Below are 20017 nucleotides of genomic sequence, written 5' to 3'. Positions count from 1 at the left end.
AGAATAAAGCGATATATGTTTAAGACATTTTTACTCTAGAATTTCCAACCTTACAAGCATCATGTTTTGGCTCTGGAGGCTGCTTTTGTATAAACTGATGTTGACATACTCACTAGTCTTTGGAGGGCTTCGAGCAAGGAAATAATATGTAAGCTGCAGAAAGCATTTTGTGTACATAATGCCATCATAAATAAAGTTAAGCGTTACAAAAATACATTTATATTTTCCAGTTATCTTCCTATGTTAAAGTCTTAATATCAAATGTAAAAACCTTCAGGAATGTAGCAATTTGTGCTGTTATTTTTAAGCAAGTGAAGCTGGTATTTTCACTAAATATTAGGTGGGCTTGATTAGAGAAGATCAGTTCTATCAATTCTATTTGGGAGATGTGAAATGCTGCCAAAGTTCATCATGATGCTCCTGATACTATAGCTCTTAGTGATAAACTAAACCTCTAAAAAGTACCTTTTAAAAAAGTACGCCTAACTATTTCTGGTTAAAACAGAGTTAGAAATATCTTTTTTTCTGGGAAGCATCTTTTCAGGGGGAAGTTACAGGGGTGCATGAAAGGGAAGGAGGGTTTCTTGATTGCTAACAGCGACAACAGCTTTCATTTTTATAAGGTTTTCCACCACAAGATTAATGCTATCCTTGAGTATGAAAATGGCTGGCAACAGACTTCTGGACTGGAGGAGATTATCACAGAAATGCCTGTGAAAAGATGTGGTTAACAGGGAGTTGTCTTTCTCAGGCAGAATAAGTCCTTCTATAAGACAACTGATCCTTGGCATGTGCAGAGTAAAAGCAAGAGCAACTATAATCAGAGTGAAAAAGGGAAGCTGTGTCAATTAACTTTGGTTGTGTTTTCATCAATGTTTATCAAGGGAAATTACTCCAGGGTGAAAGAGAACATCAAGTACAGGGTGCTCAGCAAATCACCACCAAAGCTGAATATTTATGAAACTTTAATAGGGCTTGTAGATTATAACTGGTATCTTTCAAGGCTGACTACCAAGGAATATACAGAGAAGTCACGTGGTGGGAAATAAAGTTTATAACCCCAGTCCATGTGAGTTGATTGAGGCCAGATAACAAAATTTAATGTTGGTCTTGTGTATTATACTCTAATTGCAATTAATAGCTCTGTGTACATGAAGTCTCTTAGCAATTAGTTTGTTCTGCTTTAGCCTGGAATCAGGAATGTAATTCAGATATAACTGTTAAGCTGTAAAAAGTCTGTAGGTCCGAAAGAAATCTGAGAATAATCAAACACACCTCCTTCACTGAAAGCCACATGCTTGTAGTCCTGTGCAAATACTTCCTGAGAATGACTATTAAAAAGTACTGTTAAGCCCTAAAAATGTCACACTAGAGCAGGACATTCACCTTCAGGGTGGTGACAGGCTGAGAGAAGCCATCCGTAACAGCAAAACTCAGAAAGTCTGCTTCACGTGAGATGCGTTATTCAGTACGAAAGCTAAACTTCATGCGAGCGACTTAATCTGGCATCAATTTACCCTTTACAGTAGAGGTTTTGATGTTTAAATGCTCAGCTGCTTGTTGCTAATTTTACCTTAATGTCTGAGTGAATCAGTGGGTCAATAGGCTAAAGAGCAACCACGCCGGCTTCAGATGGTGAAACACAAATCTTAACGCTAGTTGGGAGGAAGAACAAAATCTTCTGTGCATCACAGGATCAATATACTTCATTTAAACATTATAAAGAGCTAATAAACCTTGCCCCATCTTTGCACGAAGGAGGCAGGTATTATCAATCTCATCTTACAAGTGCTGACATCTCAGAGAGATGTGAAGTAACTTGACCAGTTGAGCCAGATCCTTGTTTTAATCAGTAGGTAACAACCTCAACATAAGAAGATACTAGTTTTAATTATTAACACTTGAAAATACAGAACCTGTCCTGAGCTGAAAAACAGGTTGTTTAATGAGGGAAAAAATACAATGATTCCTTTTGAAATGCAAAACTGGCTTTAGTTATAGCGGAGTAAATATTAAAAGTACTTCTTATTAATACACCTCAGACATTCACTGTCCAAGCCTGGATGCAGAGCAATTGATGGGCTCCATATAAGACAGACAAAATGTAATGTATAGTAATACGTGCAGGTTCCTCCAGAAAGCTACTATAACCCCCTAATCCAAACCTGTTTACCTCTGTACAAATGTCTTATTTCTTTGCAGTCCATCCATAACAGAAGACAAGCTCTTTTTCACTGGTTAGTTAATTTTGTTTGACATTGATCTCTTTCCCCAAAGTAGTGGGGAGTTATTTCTGTAACATTTCAGATTTGAATTTTGTATTTTAATGTGGCAATAGCATTTAACATACAACAAGGCATTAAAATAGGGACTGAAAATGCAAGTTATTAGGAGTAGCGTTTCGTGGAAGGGCATTATTCACGTGTTTGCTTCATTCCAGTATTTACAATTTTAAATGTCAGCACTGTGGGGTTCAGCTGCCTCTCTCATAATGTAGATAATTTTCCCTTTTACAGGTTTTGCTCTTATTTCACAGTAATAACACATACTGCCACTTTTATAAACAGCTATTATCTCTTTCCCTTTACAAATAATTTTCATCAAGCAAAATATATGGAGAATTTGCAAATAGGAGTATATGGTTTCAAATGTTTCTCATTAACTCTTGCCTTGATCCTTTTTATCTTTTAACAGTTCATTTGGGGTTTGGGTCTTCAGTCAAGGCAGCACACTGTTGCTAAGGAGAGATGGCAGATGCTTGGAGCTGCACAGTCAGCAGTATCTAGCTGGCCACCCTTCTCCCCCTGAAGGGGGAAAAGCCACAGCACAGCTGGGAAGCACCACTGGGGTCCCTGGCTCCACCACGCACAACATCCAGGGGCGTAAAAGTCATTACCGGCCTTATGCAAGTGGAAGAATTCAGAGCAATTTGCCTTTGCTTCATAGTTTGCTGAGACTGTGCTGCTGAAGATTGGGCAGCAGCAAATCTTTCCTGGTCACTGCTGTTCTCCGTAACCTCCCGGCAAGACAGAGCTGTAAAACCTGGTGGAGAACTTGAGTCATAATTTTGCTACTCACATTCATACCTACAGAAAAGATACACTATTTCAGTGGATGGCAGTCAGACCTGAGAGCAATTACACTCCCCAGTACGAAACGTCTGACATTATTAAGGCTCAGTTTAGCGCTGGGGATTCAATGGGAGACTGCATCGGACTACAGTGGGCTGTGGAACAGACCCTAAATACAAAACAGTACATTACCTTAGCTTTGCTTTTTAAAATAGACTGCTGACACTGAGAATTATATAAATAAATATGTAAATTTACTGTTCCACATAATGGATAGCTGCCCTGTGGTAAACGTATATGTTTCTATTAAAGAAGTAGAATGTAATTAAGGTCACTTAGTGCCGGGAAACTTACCATTAGTAGGGTTATTTTGTTATTGCTGATGTATTAATCAAATCCATCTTGGCTATGTTATTCACTGTCTTTACTAATAGTGTCTCATTTGCCTTCCTTCTAAAATTAATATTTATATTCCATGCTTAATGTATAGCCTTTTTAATGAAGAACCTCAAAGCTGAGATAAACATGCGGATTTTTTTTTCTCTTTTTGTAGTTCCCAGTTATGGGAATTGTCCCACCAAAGAACAACTGGGCTTAACATCTGACAGACTTTTTCACTTGGAAAAACAGATCAATTAACTAGAAAAAGCATATAAGCTAGACTGTAGGTGCAGAAACTTTATTTTCTCTAGTGGTGGCTACTAGTCTTTAAGCACAATTTTCCAAAAATCCAGTTTCTGGATAAATGCACTGCTCTGTCTTTCGTAAGTATAAAAGCATCTGAAACTTTAATAGATTCTGCTTCAGCGTTTCATTGGTGATGATTATTGACATTCTAAGGAGCAGCTTTGTTACAGGTTGGACCTAGATACTCAATAATTATCCTATTAGAGATTAACGTCGCAGAAAGTTTTAGATAAAGAGGAAACAAATGGGCACCTCCTCATTTCACGCTCGCTGAGTGGTAGCAGTTTCAGTCTGACCCATGCTATGTGGAAGCTATCAGAAAGGGTTTCATAGCTAATTACAGGTAGCCCAAAATACCCAGTCACATGCAGTCTTAATGGCACAGAATAATTCAATTTTTTCAGCTGCTATACTTCCCTCTGGAGGATCCAAGGGAGCAAAGCCAACATGCCAGAAACTTCAGGAAGATTCTTTTCTCCAACGTATTGTATGCAGAACACAGGAAGACCTCTGGCCCTCTACCAAGGTGGCCAAGGCTTTTTTCAGGGAACTCTTTATCCCTACATGAAGTACTATTTGCAAAATATGAAAGCTGTAGTGTACGAGTTAAACAAAAAGCCAGCTTATAGTGCCAGTGCAGTGCTCCATAGGTATTGAAACACGTACTCTCCAAGCAGAATCCATAATAGCTCACGAAGTTCCTAAGCAAGGAATATAGCAGGTTTATGACTGCTAAGAAAACAAGGGTAGGAAACCTAGATGAGATCATATATGCAAGTATAAAATGAAAAATATGAAAATGCTGAGCTAAATATATGTTCTCATGTTCATAAATGCAGTAGAGTCTCTATAATGCACGGCGCTTTTGTGCCTTGATTTTAACCTCAGGCTGTAACAACTACTACGGTTTTGCATCATTTGTCAGAATGGTACAATTCATCTGAAAGTGTTTTTATCAGTTTATCTCTGCTGACTTCACTGGTATTATGTCTCTGTCTCCCTCCTTCTCTCTCATAGAAGATTCCTGAATTTTCATTCTCACTTTAAACACTGAAAGAAATACCATATTCCCCTTTCTGTTCATATAAGCGAAGTCTAACCTTTTAGGGTTGAATTTTCATTAAGTCAACACGATGTTTTTAATTTATTTCTATGGGAACTGGATCAGACTTTCATAACATAAACTGAATTACGTATCACCTCATAGTATATACATTGTAAATTTTCATGAGACTTCATACGTTCAGGCTGTTTGAAAGGTGAAGCTAATATAAACCATATTTAGTAGATAGAGTAAGAGCTTCATAATTAAAATCCATTAAAATAATTTCACATAAAAACAGCCTGGCTCCAAATTATATCTGGGACATTTCAAAAATTTAGTGATACAGAGTCAGATCTCATATGACACCATAGGAGAGAGGGGAAAAAGGAGAGGGTAAAACTAAGCTGTAAATATTTTCAAGACTGTGATTTTTCAAGATGTAAGAAACATTAGCTGTTAACACAATCAGTAGGAAGCATTATCTGTAGTGAGCAAGTGCTATTTTCTGGATGTGCTTGTCTGAAAGAATTCTGCCTCTATGTCTCTCCAGGAAATATTGGATAGCTTATGACTCTACTAGGCAACAGTAATTAATTGGAGACACTTAAAACCAAGAAATCCCTAGTGTGAGATAAGGTTTATTCAATTTTTTAAAATAAGAACTTTGTAGGCTTTACATCCCTTTTGGGTGATGACAATTATTCATGACGCTACATTTATTAAACTAAAAGCTTATATGAATATGTGAAGATACCACTAACCTCCTGAGACCAAGTTTGTAAACTATTATAGTGTCAAAGAATGAGTGATAAAGCATTACTGAATATGCAGAAATATCTTCTGATCATTGACTACCATAAAAAGAACTATGTAAATCTCTGTGGCTCCACTGAACCCAGTGAAAGATAGATATTTAAGGATTCTGATTATGTCTTGGGGCATCATTTCTGGATGGTGGTTTTTTTTTTTACATGACCCATTTTCAACTGCATATCCATTTTTATAATGACAGTGATACAGTGATGAAAAGATAACTGAGATGAAGATTAAGAGCTCTTAAATTTTTGAAGCAAGCAGGATGTTATGTGGTATATATAATTCAGTTCTCATGGTCAGACAACAAATATATTTAACTATGAATGGCATTGTATGTTGAAAAAACAGATCTGCAATAGGCTGAAGGGTCCAAATTCCAGGACAAACAAAAATCATGAACGTAGCTTGGGTTACAGAAACATTAGGCAAAGTTTTAGTTGAGTAGAAGTTATCATACACTGATGAAGCAATATCAACCTATTGGGTCTTTCTGTCAGAAAAAACATTTCTTCTTTATTACTGCAAGCTTTTTTTTTTCATTCGTCAAATGCAGAGGGCCTTGGCGAGGTTATATTACAAAACAGCCTCTGTGTATGGCAAACAGAGTAAACTTGAGGCTTCATTATTTTATATAGAAGAGTATAAAGTGGCCTCCTACAAAGGATGTCCAGTGGCTTCCCTGGAGATGAAGAGCAGAGAAATAAAAGCACTTTATCTCGATGTATGCTTTCCACATAGATCTCTGCACTGACCTGTGGCAAAGCATGTATTTTTTAGGCAAGCTGTGTGGGGTGTTTGAATTAAGATAGCCTATGATTACCTTTGTCTCTTTGTGCTTACAAGTTTATAAGTTCATAAGCTTGTAAGTACAATATTTTTCTTGTTTCTTACAACTTGCACACTGACTGGGCTGGGAGACCTCCTGGCCGTTATGACAGCAGAGTTTAGGAGAGGCATGTTTACTTGGAAAGACATGTCAAATCCCTATCCTGTGAGCTTCCTCTAGAGACTGTTTAAGAATAATGAAGCAGAGCAAAACCAATTCAGAAAGATGTTTAATAGAAAAACATTGCCCAGTAGGACATGATGAAATATAACTGGCAAAAGAGTTTGAAATTTAACTTAAGCATTTAGCTTAAGTTATTTACCTAATGTCAAAGTTTTCAGAATGTTTTCACTCCAAGTATAGTTAATCTGTAATGTAAATACTATCCATATATTTGGGAAATAGCATTTCTAATTGGGAAGTGTGTAGCTAATAATAAGTACAATATACTAGTCCTCCTGTATTTACTCTGCTTTATTTCAGCAGTAGCTGTCATGTAAGTAATTTTCCTTTCTCTGAAGTAACATAATACCTTTTTTCATCTACAAATGTGCATATTTTTTAGTTAGTTTGGAAATTCTTGTACCTTATTGTGGAAGATTTCTGTCGTTTTGTCTTGTAAAACAGTGAAGTCATAGATCGGCACTAGTACTTACAACATGAAATTGCTACTGGCAGACATGTGCAAAACATGATGAATTATTTCTGTTCAATAGTTGAAAATGTAATGTTTGATGGTAAAGAACCATTAGTTTGAAGGATGAGATTTTATTACTTACATCTATAAAGTAATCAGTTCCCATTCAGGTTGGCATGTGCTGGCCAGGTAGAAGTGTGATTTCTGTTTTATTCCAGAGGGTCAAGTATTTCTACTCCCAAATGTTTCAGTAAAAATAACATGGATTGAAGAGTTTTGAAGACTGAACTATTCCTTTGCCTCCATGGTCCCTCAATCAGCTCTGTACGTTAAGGTGGTGGCTGACTGACAGCTCTAAGTACTGAGTAAGTGCTGCTCAGCTCTACCCCAGCTTCCTCTCATTTGAGGTTAGAGAAACAACAATGTGAATGGTACCTAATCTGAGTCCTGTGAAAAAATAGAAGTGCATTGGAGATTGTGTTTTGAAGAAGGAGTCGTCTGTCGTAGGAGGTTATTTAAGAAAACAAAGCATAAATCATAACACCTACTTGCATGGTAAGGGAGAAATGTACTCAGTCATGCTATCACGGATAAACACAGTGTCTGTCTGAATAACGAGAGGTTTGGATATACAGACAAACTATTCAGGAGCAATGAAAAGAGATTTCAGAGCAGACTTATTTTCTCTTGCCATCTCCAACATGCGGACAGTGCAAATAATAATGGGAAATGCAAAGTGCGCTGCCAAATCTGTTCCTCATTTTTATTCTACTTGATGTTTTTAGGGAAGGGAATATCTTGCACTTTCCTGGATGGCTCAGCTTCAGTTTCTGTGACAGTTTTTAAACTGCCCTTCCTGAAAAACTATGTCACCTCAGTAAATGGAGGTGAGCAAGATACAGGAGCATTAAAAGTGAAATATTAGAGTTGAATAGCAGTTTAATTATTTGAATTAAAAGTGATTTCTAGGTAGGGTAGTCAGTGCATAAGCAATAAAGGAGCATGCAAGTGACATTATACCAGATCTGACATGCAAACATCCACCCCACCTCCTCCTGAATTTGAAGATCTCCTTCAGATGTCTAACTAGCCAAGGTTTTTCTGTGCAGACTTACATCTGGTGTAAGCACATAGAGGTGATGGCCAGCACAACTGCCTGCAAATGTGATATCATTTTATGATGTTCTGTATTTAGGGAAAAGTAAGTAATTAAAGAAAAAAACCAAACCCACAACCCCTAATACCCACATTGCAAATTCAGAAAGAAAGGAACACCACAAACACGTTGTCAGGACAGAAAACAAGACCCAGTCCCCATCCCTGTGCCCCCCCCAGCTTTATCCAAGGCTTCTTTTGCCTTTGTTCTGCTCTAGCTATGGCATATTTGGCTAGCATTTACTAATTACCAGGAAATGGAAAACAGTTGCTGAATAGTGTTAAAGGAAGATTCTCACATTTAAAGCCTATGTTGGTCTAACATGCTTCAGGAAAAAAAGCTTACTCAGAAGAACTTTAAGAAAACAAAAATTACCAGATAATTGGAGCTCAGACTGGGGGCATTATATAATAGCACTTACCAATCCAGCTGTGTTTTACCTATTTACCCCTTCCTCCAAGCTCAAGACACAGTAACAGTTACCACACCTGAGAAACTTTCCATGGAAAGGTGTGTTCTATTGCTGTCAGAATTACATCAGATCTTGAACTTGCATCCACGGTGAGGAAATAGTTAGAACTTGCCAGTAACTGCAGCAGAGAGAAAGAAGAAGTTTGGAAGAAGAAAGTATAAGAAAAACTGCTAAAAGCTTACCATAACTAACTCCCTTTTTTTTCCCCCCCTTTCTTTTTTTCCTAGGTTATTAAATTGCATACAGGTTTGTTTGGAGAACTGGAAAGAGGTGAGGAGAAGGCTGCTGGCATGCCATCAGCTATTAACTATGCAGAATATGTGTCTGAAAGGAAGATTTACTAATGCTTCAGGCAAGCCATAAAGGACAGGAAGGTGTTTGGCAGCAGGCATAGCTCATGTGACTGGCAGAGGTGTGCAGTCTTCTGAAATCTGGTCACCAGTTTAAACTCTGGCCAGGCAGTGGTAGACATTGCTGCTGCCAGCAAAGCTGGCAATTCATTTGGGCATGATATTATTAGGTGGACATTTGATAAGGCATATATATAACTTTCATTTCGCTTATCTAGCTGACAAATTCATTCCAAGTACACGTATTAACGTTGTTTGGTTCATGCTTGTTTTCCGAGATGCTTGTCAAATTAGGAAACGTCATAGTGCACTGAAAAAAAATGTTCCTAAAGCAACTTTTAAAAAGATTTACAATGAGAAGTACTCAGAGTATATTCAAATTTTCTAAAGGGGAATAAAAAGACTAAGTAGTCTGCAGAAGTTATTGTAGTACTAGTTTTATCAGTAGGTTTGCAATAAATCCAGGCATTTATATATAGAAACAGAACTGTATTAGCATTCTGTGAAAAAAAGGCTATTTTAGTCTGCTCATCCACTAAGGAGATAAAGCAGACTGTTATGTCAGCCTTGACAGCAACTCTGAGTTTTCCTGGATATGTCTAAGAAAAGGGTTTTATAACTATCACCATATGGAGGTATAACATGTGATGCAGCCTAAAGCTATTTCCTTTGAAAGCAGAGCTCTAGAATCCTGTAATAAAGCCATGGATGTAAAAGCCTGTTGTGAACTTGACAAAACAAGGTATCTGACATGAGTGAGTTACAGTACATTTCACCAGAATAAATCTGCAATTTCCTATTAGTACTGGCAGTGGGATACAGAATAACCATACATTTTAATTTACCTGTGATTTTTTTTTTTTGCCAAGGACCTCTGAAAAGGGCTTTAGGTAGCTCTGGTCCTGTGGGTGCCTGGTTAGTCTAACGCCATGTGAGACTTACCAATCCCAACAGACACTGAGGTTGTGAGACTGTTTCAAGCCTTAGTGGAACAAAAAAAGGACAGAGGTCTAGGAAAGTGTCTAAATCAAACAGTATTTGTCGAGCCCGCTGGATTTTTTTGAATGGAAGAGTACGGTGTGCTGTGCTGCCCTGGAGCTACTCCAGGTACAAGGATAATTCAGACTGAGGGGTGATGATACAGAGTGCAGAATTTCTGTTTTCTTTATGCTGGCATCCATTAAGTCAATATGTAAATATCAGGTTGGTGGTTTTAACGGAGAAGACATCTGCTGTCTCTTATCTGCTCCAAATCTTCCTCCTATGAGGGACACTTGAGAGGAACAGGCTTTGACTCTCATCAGTGCACAAATAGCTTCTTTTTGCTTTACCTTTGTCCCCGCTGCAGGGAAGCAAATGTCTCTGTGAAGTCTTTTCTTCTGCTTTCTGTCAGAGGCTGTTTGAGCGGGGGGGCTGCAGCACGAGGGCATATCTTTTCCTCTGTGTGTGTGCGTGTGCTTTTTTCTTTTCTGTACAATCCTGCACATGTGCTCCTCTATCCCCTTTCTTGCATCTCGCCACAGCAGATGAGGCAGCGTGTAGAGCAACATGCACCCACTAGTATGGGTGAAGTGCCTCTCTATTTTAACTAGTGAGCAGAAGGGAAAATATTCATAAGAGCAAACAATAAACCAGACTGTTGGAAAGTATGGGGATCGTTACAGGTTATGACAAGACCAAGAATCTTTGTTACTACATGTTCCAGCCAGGTCTCTGTGTTTGGTTAAAATAATAGACATTTATACTTAGTTTAATAAGTATTAGTTTGTGGCAGACACAGATGCCTGAGGGAAAAAGGTAGACAATGGAGGGGCAGCTGTGGGCCCAGCTGGCCAAGGCAAGGCAAATTTGGGGCAAACCTGCCGTGTAGTTGACACTGGATGTTGCAAATGCAAAAACACGGTGGTGATGGGGCTGAAGGTGGGTTTAACAGCTGCATGGGGGCTGTGGCGGTAGGGAGTGATGCCAGAGCTGGGGTTTCTGGCAACTCCTCCACCCAAGAACAGCCTGTTGTTAAATTTTGGGTAAATTAATCATTGTTGTTGGGGTTTTTTTTGTGAGAGCTCATGTGGCTCGAGCCAAACCACATTTCTTGCAGCAAGTGTATGAGAAGAGGCAGTGCTGGAATGGCAATTTGTGTCTCCATTAGAGCGGGGGCGACAAAAACTGGAGGGCAGAGAAAAAAACTCCAATTTTCCTTTTAATTTTTCAATTTATACTTTAAACTTTTAGGAAAAAAGGATCAGTAACATGAGAGGAAGGGCAGTGGTTGTGACTCATGCATTTGTATGTCTCATGCAGACACCGCAGACGTACCCATAATGGAGCGAAAAATCATTTCACTTAAACTGGGCTTACTTAGGCATTGATAATCAGTCATGCAGCCAAGCTTTGCTGAACCAGGACCCTTGCAAACCATGCCTGAGCTTCTGCTCACTAACAAAAGGCCCTTGAATGCAAAAACTGAGACAGAAGAGCCAATTCCTGACTTTAAGCAAACTTTCTATTACAGGAGGGAAGAAAAAGGGATTTCAAAACTAAAAATGTTCAGTCTTAACAGTTCCAGCCTGATTCAAAGCCCACTGAAAGTGGTCTCAGCCTAACCCCAGTTCCGTGAGGTTCCTTGCATCATAACATGTTATTTGGAATACGGCAGCAGGAGGAAAAAAAGTCAGTCTGAGCTAAAAGTACACAACAAACTTCTGTATGATGTGAAAATGGATAACAAAAGCTGTCCTAGCACACTAAACCATCCCCCTGTTTGTAACTGCATTACCTTTTTATCTTCTAGTACCCCCATTTAAAAGTATGCTTAAAATGAACTATGCTATATAAATTCAGGACCCCTAATTCAAGGAGCGTATTGAAAAGCTGTATTTGTTTGCTGCCTTCTTTGTGGAAGGAATGAGAGGCCAGAGCCCAGGCATTACAGTGGGGAAGAAAAGTGGTCCAGTTAAAGTAGGGCATACAACAAAGAGGGAATACACATGTATAAACATGTGGAGGGGTAGGAGAGGACTTTGGAAATCACATATATATAGGAATATAAATATAACCTAAACCCTAATACTGGAAGTTGGTCATACCAGCTGCAGTCTTGCTGAAGTTTCCCTTATACCAACATGTTTTCACCTGCTTCATTTTTGGGCAGAAGTCCTGCATGACCTGTTGCTGCTTGAAAATTAGTGTGAGAAAACCTGAGCAAAAATTCCTTTGCTGCTTCTTGAAAGCATTGCAGGAAAGTAGAATAATATACACTTCTATTGTAAAAACACTTAGGTTATGTTCCTTAAAATGCTAATGCAAAAAGTAAAAAAACAACTGACAGAAAAGATAAAATTGGAAATGTGAATGGCTTTTCAGGATCCTAGCCATAACCAGAGAAGGCTTACATTTTCTTCTGAAATTACCCGTTTGGTACCTGGAAATGTTTATTTTAATACTTCATCCTACAAACATCTAAAAGTATTAATTTCATACTTGTGAATGGTTATTAAATTCAGTGGATGTGAGATCACAGTCTAAATTCTGCTAAATTGCTTCATGTTTATTTTACTAAAGCTATCAGGTCTAGGGTTGTCTGTTTGCTGTTGAGATGATTTACATAAGGAAGATTATAAATCTACCAATCAAAGTGTTAGCAAAAAACTTTCGAATACAACTGCTTTCAAGTCTGGGGGTGGCAGACTGTCCATTTCTGCTGGGCAGATTTTGCCACAATTAAACAGATCTGATGCCGTGTAGTTTAAAATCACTCCTCCAGAAAATAGTTTCCGATATAAACATAATAGTCCAAATAATTTCTCTGTTATGCGCAGCTTTCCTGCAGGGACAGCAGGAACATTGCCCCTGAATAATCATCCTGCTTCTATATAGATGCTTCCCAGACTGCTATCAGTAGCAGAAACACTGCACTCTGCAGGAGCTAAAATGATTTCTGGAGGCAAGGTTTGCCATAGAGGGGCTCCATCAGTAGAAAAGAGGCTTCTTCTAATCTGATTTTTTTTTTCACTGAATATTAACTTCTCTTGGTAAACAAGTGATACCTGCAGTTGCTGGAAACACCTAGTAATCCTGCCTTCCCCGAGGAACAGTGGGAAGCGAAAAATAAGAGCCTTGTCAATTGTTTAGTTGGATTCTAAGTCACATGGTGGAAAGGTCAGTGTAAATTGGGCATGCGCTTTATAATTAGTTTCCAGAGATTAGTGGTATGCTAATGACCCAAATTCCAAGAGTTGTTCTTAATGCACACAGAGGGCATGCAGGTATATTGGATTCATAATCTCAGCAGTACAATAGGAAATAGGGATTGCAGGAGGAAAGAAAATGGAGCTAAAGCTCTTTTAAAAGAGGTTCTTGTTTTGAAAGTTGAAGAGGAATATATTAAGAGGAAAACACATGAGGACAGTGTGAAAGACACTAAATAGCCTGAATAAACTAAAAAGTGGCAAACTAAATGAGCAAGATTTTATGCTTGTGTTGCCTTCTGCTTCACATATAATTGCTTCAATTATTGACTTTTCCTATTACAAGATAACCTCTTTCCCAGTCATTTGTACCTACCATATGAATGTACCTGGTTAGATTATCCAGGCAGTGCCTGGTGGGTGCCCGTAACCTTGTTGCTGAAATGGAGCACAGCGTTGCATTTTTCTCTGTCAGCTCAACACCGCAAGCATACTCCTACCTCCCTTTCCAAAAGGCATGGCAGGGGCAGAGAGGAAAGAAATCCCAAAGGATTAGATCAGTGTCAGAGCATTAACACTTAGTTGATGACAACTGTAAGGATTAATTCAAGCTGGTTAAATCCTTCTTAGCTAGAATAGAAACCAGCAAACCATCTGGTGGAAAGAGCAGTATGACAGGGCTAAAAGGAAATACTGTCTGAGCAGTCAAAGGGAAAATAAACCTTTCCACAGACTTTTGGGAACTGCTCTGTTTTATAAGCATCTGGCCACAGCAAGTGACAGTTTTGATTACAGTAGTTTAAATAAATAGTGTGGCAACATATTGTGCTTGCAGCTCAGAAAAAAAATCAGATTTTAAGCTTTTAAATTTACTATAATAATGCCCAACATTTGCATAGAAAGACTATGTAACATTCATGCATTCTGTGAAATAATGTTATACTGTACAATTTTCCTGCTAATGTCTGTTCTGTTGCCAGACTACATTATTCTATTACTTCATTACCGAACGATCTTTACAGGTAAATCTTTCTTTCCCCCCCATTGTTCTCAGCAGCCCTTTCCTACTTCCCTCTTTTGAGAGAGGTGCTGTTGGTCTCTGTGCCCACTTTGCTTTTCCGTGAAGCAAAATAAATGGAGTGTGTGTAGTCACAGAGACAAAATACAGGTGACCCAAATTTACAGATAAGGTTAGTATCACAGCTCTCGGGGCTAATAAAGATGGGCTGGCCTACAAAGACAAGGTGATCAGCCTCATAAACTGCTTTGAGGTTACCTCTCCAGGAATTAAGAGTGTTTGTCTCTGGAGAAGATCAGACAGTGTAAATTGGATTTGCAGTGAAGACTCTCCTCTGCGATGTCACTTGACTGATGTTTATACTAGAAAAAAGGTCTTCCTTCTGATGGGTTTAAGCTTGGTTCGCTTGTTTCAATCTCCTAAATAAAAGAATCTGATGAAAGCTTGTAAGGATTTAATTTACAGCCTCTATTTTATGAGATGCATTCTGCTATCATTGACTTGTATATAATGGCAATTGGCTCACTGTCAATGATTGGTGGTGACTCTGCATGCAGTCTCACAGGAAGGAAGTTTCCAAAGGGCATTCAGTAAATATATTTTTAATCCCCTTTGATCTGTTAGTTGTTCACTTTTTAAATCTAGAAATTCTGTTGTTTATCACAGTCTTGACATGTAAAAGTGTTTATGAAGCTTATGTTGTTGTTCCACAGAAAGGTTTTACTAGCTTCCTGATTATAGAGATCTTGTTTGTCTATGGAAAGTTTTCATCCTTCTGCTTCCCAAATATTGCCATGTAGAGGAAATTATAAATGCAGCAGGCTGACTGGCATGTAACCTCATGTAGCAAATGGCTTTGAAAATATAAGAACTGAGCAAAAGTGCTTGATTTCCTGTTAGAAAAGCACTGAAGCATTGGTTCACACTCCTCTTCTGAATGTGGAAATTCTTGGTGTGAAATGGCAGAGTAAATCTGAACAGGACACTCCTCAGATCTGTAAGGCTTGTCTGGTACTTGCAATGAATCTGCCTATTGCTAGAGGCAATAAAAGTCAACATGATTTGAGCCTATATTGCTACAACAGGGAACAAAATTTTCCTTAAACGTGCTGGCACAGACAGTAGTCCTGTTCTTGAGCTCAACCTTGCCCTCTGAATGCTTCTGGGTTTGAAAAAATATTTTCAGAATATATAATTTTGTCACTGCTCAGAAGTTCCATGGATCTTAAAAGATTGTTTTCTCTCAGTGGAGCCTAAAATAAAGGCAAATCGAGAATTTTTGGATCCAGATTTGAAATAAGAAGATCAAAGGAATCAAAATATCAGCAAAGATAAAAGAGTTTGTTTGCCAATGTCAGGTCTTACTGCTGATACTGAGGGCTCTTTCGGACCTTGGCAATATCAAGCAGGAAGCACCTGTGTGTGCTTATCAGCTTTTATACAACACAAAATCACACATTTCTGACCTTTGCCTTATCAAAGATAAGGAGTAAGATGTCTCTTCTGTCAGAATATTGGACATACCCCAAAATCTGGAGTGACTTGATTTGTGTCTTTTAGATCAGTTATGGGCAGTTTGTCTAATAAGATTAAACTGTGTGAAAGGTTGAAATTCTCCATCCCCTTTTGTTTTGATCTTGATGATAATCCATCAGTCTGGTCAACTGTTCTCAAAAAACAGCTGTACCCTTAGCATGAAGAATAAACACCAGGATTGAGTCATGGCAAACTTGCAGGACCCCTGAAGAAAAAAAATATCCTGGAAACCTGAGTCATGAGAATGCATCTTCACAAAACATCCTGATAAATCATAAACTGTACAGCAAGATTCCCAATGCTATCAATAATTGTTTGACAAGTACTGGTTATTAATTGCTAACTACCAGTAAGCATGGTGCTCCAAGCATATCAGCTCCAGAGAGAACAGTAAATGTTGTATAGTTTTTGGGGTAAAAGTACATGAAATTATTATTTGTTTTTGAATTTCACTCTGATTTTAGGCATCATGAGAATGGACATGCTGATTCAGACCAAGGTATTGCATGGCCCACTACTTTGACTCCAATATTGGACAGAAGCAGATGGATGAGAAGAAAAAAGAGAAAATAGGGTAAGTACATATCACACCTTTCCCTCTCCCTTTCTTCTTCCTGCCTACTCCCGTGTACTCTCCCACTCCCCAGCCATTTTCAGGCAAGACTGGTGGGATTTGTCATTTTGTTATCCCAACTGCAGCTCTTTCCTAAGCATCTGTCCAGTTACCTTGCGATCTCATGTAAGCTTTTTGAGTATTTAAAATGGAAAAGGCAACACACGGAAAGGCAACAGAGGTACAGAGATGAGGTACGTGTGAGGTTTGATCCACAGCCAAAACAGAAAAGGAGGCAATTAGTGACACAGCTCGTGGTAGACACGTACAACTCTTCACCAAGGGGTGCTGTAGATGCACCAAGCTGGCATTAATTTGAAAGACATTTGAACAAGAGCTTTGGAAAGAACCAACAACTTTAGTACGAACTTTACTTTCTCTTCCAGCACAAGAACCAGGGCATGAGATGAATGGTTGATCCTTATTCACCTCCTCCAGGCTGTTCAAGAGTATATAAACATCTGAAACATCCCCTTTAAGTCAAGTCTTTTCCTCATTTGGAAGTTGTTTCATACATTTAATCATCCTTGTTGCTCTTATGAACCTTTTCCATTTTTAATGTTTTATGTTTGACCAAAGTTTCACAGAGTACTCAGTGTGAAAGAACCACGGATGTATGTAAAGGCATAATGTTATTTCCTGTTTCATGCTTTCATAACTCCTGAGACTTCCTATCCTTTTTGACAGCTGCCAACCACTGAGTTGATGATTTTATGAAAGTCTTAATCTAAACTCTAGTTCTTGCTGTGTCTGTTTTCCTGTAGCCAGTCAAAATGTTCATTTAATAATTCCCAAACCAATAATATTTTTCTTTCCAGCTATTTACAAGATCACATTTGTATATGCATGCTGAATTTAATTAGCTTTAATATTTTTAATTATTTCAATCTGCATCTTTAGGCATCTTAATATCTTTTTTGCATTTGGCCTGAAATGAGTGTTAAATATCTTGTTGTGGCAGTTTGGGGTCACCATAATCACTGTCGTGTGACACAGACTATGTGAAACAGAGCTATGCCATCTGCAATTACACGTGCTTTGTAATGGATAATTACTGAGATACCTTCAAGTTATTGAAAATATCTTCATACGCTTATGATTAATCATAGAAATCTGAAACTGATCAGCAATATTAGTGTTTCTTTTTTTTGGTCATTCTGTTACTATAGGATTGATCATAACTTCCTTTTCCTTCAGTCTAACTCCCAAGGTCTGGGTCTCTTTTTCCCAGTGCAAAAACTTGCTCAGTGGTCTCAGGGAAGAAGCTTTTGCCTTTGGCAAGGCCTTAAGTCAAAAGAGATGTTCAGTTTTCAGTGTTTGAAAGATACATTTTAAGAATGAGGTAGACCAATGCAAACAGTCCAGAGGCCAGTGATGAGAGGTATCAGGGATATGGAAAATAAGGTGTATGAGGCAATCTAAAAGCATGAGGATTGTATTGCTTAAGGAAGAGGAGACTGAAATAAAACATAAGTTTTCAAGGACTAAAAAGCTGCTGTAAAGGCAAAGGTACTATTGTTTTCCATGTCCAAGAAATCTTTAATATATAACATCAAGAAAAACTTGAGTTTGCAGCAGATCTTCTGGGAAACCGCCATGCCTCTACCACAGAGGTCGTGCAATAAAGGTCTGTTACAAGGCTAGTCAGCAGCTGAAGAGCAAGGAAGTTACAACCGCAGCAGCACCTGGGAGTCAAAAATACCTGCATCTCCCAGAAATAAGACCAAATAAGTCCTGTTGATCCTTGCACTCAGCAGGAACACGTGCAGTCCCTCAGTCCTTGCTGCTTGAGGGAGGAGTCGTCCCTTGCTGCTAATGATCTGTTGTGTCTTGCTTATGTGAAAGGCAAGGGATGAGCTGACTCTGAGAAGTTCCTTGCAGCTTGAAGAGCTGGGTGCCCATACATAGTACTTGAAGGAACTCCTGATGGCTCCAGGGCTGCTGCTGCTGCTCGAGGTGAAATTCTCATTGTAAAAGCTCTGGTGTGCTCTTCTTAGTGAGAGAGGGACAATTTTTAAATATATTTGATATCATGGCATGCTTCTGCAGACTTTCAATACCAAATGCTAGGTGAAGATGATCTAATTTTGAGTATGAGAGTGTACCTTCTTAGATTCTTCCCAGCCCTACCTATGGCAGGCAGAAGTAGTCAAATAGTAGTTTACAAAGACATTTTATAGAGAAAAAGCAATGACATATCTGGACTTACTGTCTGGTAAGGACATCACTGTTTTCGGCAGGTTATTCCACTTTATTCCACTTTATTCTTTGCATTATCATTCCTTTATTTCAAATGGATCTAATGCCCTGAACTTTTATTCTATATCTGATTTAGGGATTGTTCTACAAATCTTGTGGTTCTTTGTTCTTTACCAGCTTGATATTGTTAAACCCAGTAGCAAAAATCTCCTGAGAAGCTGAAAAAAAATTTAGGGCAAGCCAACTCAAATTAATTTCACTGTCTGGAGCACAGTGTTCTTAAGGATGCAAATAATCTAATGCTTAGAATCTTTGAAATCTTTGCAGTTTGTCAGCCTCTATTAAAATACTCTCACGAACGAGTTCTGAAGAATTTTATAAGGATGAAACAATTGCAACTTCTGTGACAATCAAAGCAGTTAAAGAGTTTAATGGAAAGTGATGTGCTTTTAGATGGGCTCTTTAATGAACCCATCTAATTCTATAGCAGATACATCAGAAAACGTATGGCAGTAAGATTCACTTTCTGTTAGGCTGTAATAATACAAAGGCTTATGCACATGTTAATTTGATGTTGTGCTGCAATGAATGTAAAAATATATGCATAAATCTTAAGACAACCTTCTCTGAAATGCATACTAAAAAAAGGAAAATATTGTAAGAATCTATGTAAGTTCCACCACGTAAGTTCCATGATACAGCTCTTTTGTTAGTTGTTCAAATGAGATATTTCTGAAATTTGTGCAGGTGGTGTAGCCAGGAAGACTTTTCCAAAAGTATAAGTGGATGCACAATGACAACATACAGCCTAGTTACAAACAACAGTACTTGTGAGGAACCTGATTTTTTTTTTATACTTACTTTTAGGACCATGTTGTTTTCATCTTTTAGCATGTTCATTTTTACATCTTCACTTAAGACCAGAGAAGTAAGAACTTTTGGAGTTGTAGAGTTGGGTTCTAATTACTTCCAGCATTTGTAGCCACAGGCACTCCATAAAATTCTTTGGGACTACAGAATAGAAGAGTATTAAAGGAAAAATATACAGCAGCTTCTGTTTTGATCTCGTCTGTTGGCCAGTGTACCTGCCTGAGTTATATGTTGAATGCTGGCATAAGATTGCCACAGGGCACAATATTTGAGGCCCTTTCTTGAGTAGCCTTTTTTCATTCCAGAAATAGAATTAAAGAAAAGACAAAAAACGCTAAACTTTGACGGGCAAGGATTTTGATGCAGCTAAGGAAAGGGTAGGGTGAATTATTACAAAAGGAGAATGGCACAGCTTGATGGGAGGTTATAATGCTGGTCTTGTGACTCACAGCAAATGCAAACAAGGGCTGTTGGTCACTTTGTAAGACATCAAAACAGTGGCAGATACTTGTGTGTGTTACAGGTGGGGAAGCC

The sequence above is a fragment of the Phalacrocorax carbo genome, chromosome 6 (assembly GCF_963921805.1).
Source record: "Phalacrocorax carbo chromosome 6, bPhaCar2.1, whole genome shotgun sequence".
Lineage (NCBI taxonomy): Eukaryota > Metazoa > Chordata > Aves > Suliformes > Phalacrocoracidae > Phalacrocorax > Phalacrocorax carbo.
The sequence above is the reverse complement of the archived record's forward strand: the minus strand, read 5'-3'. Positions refer to the sequence as shown.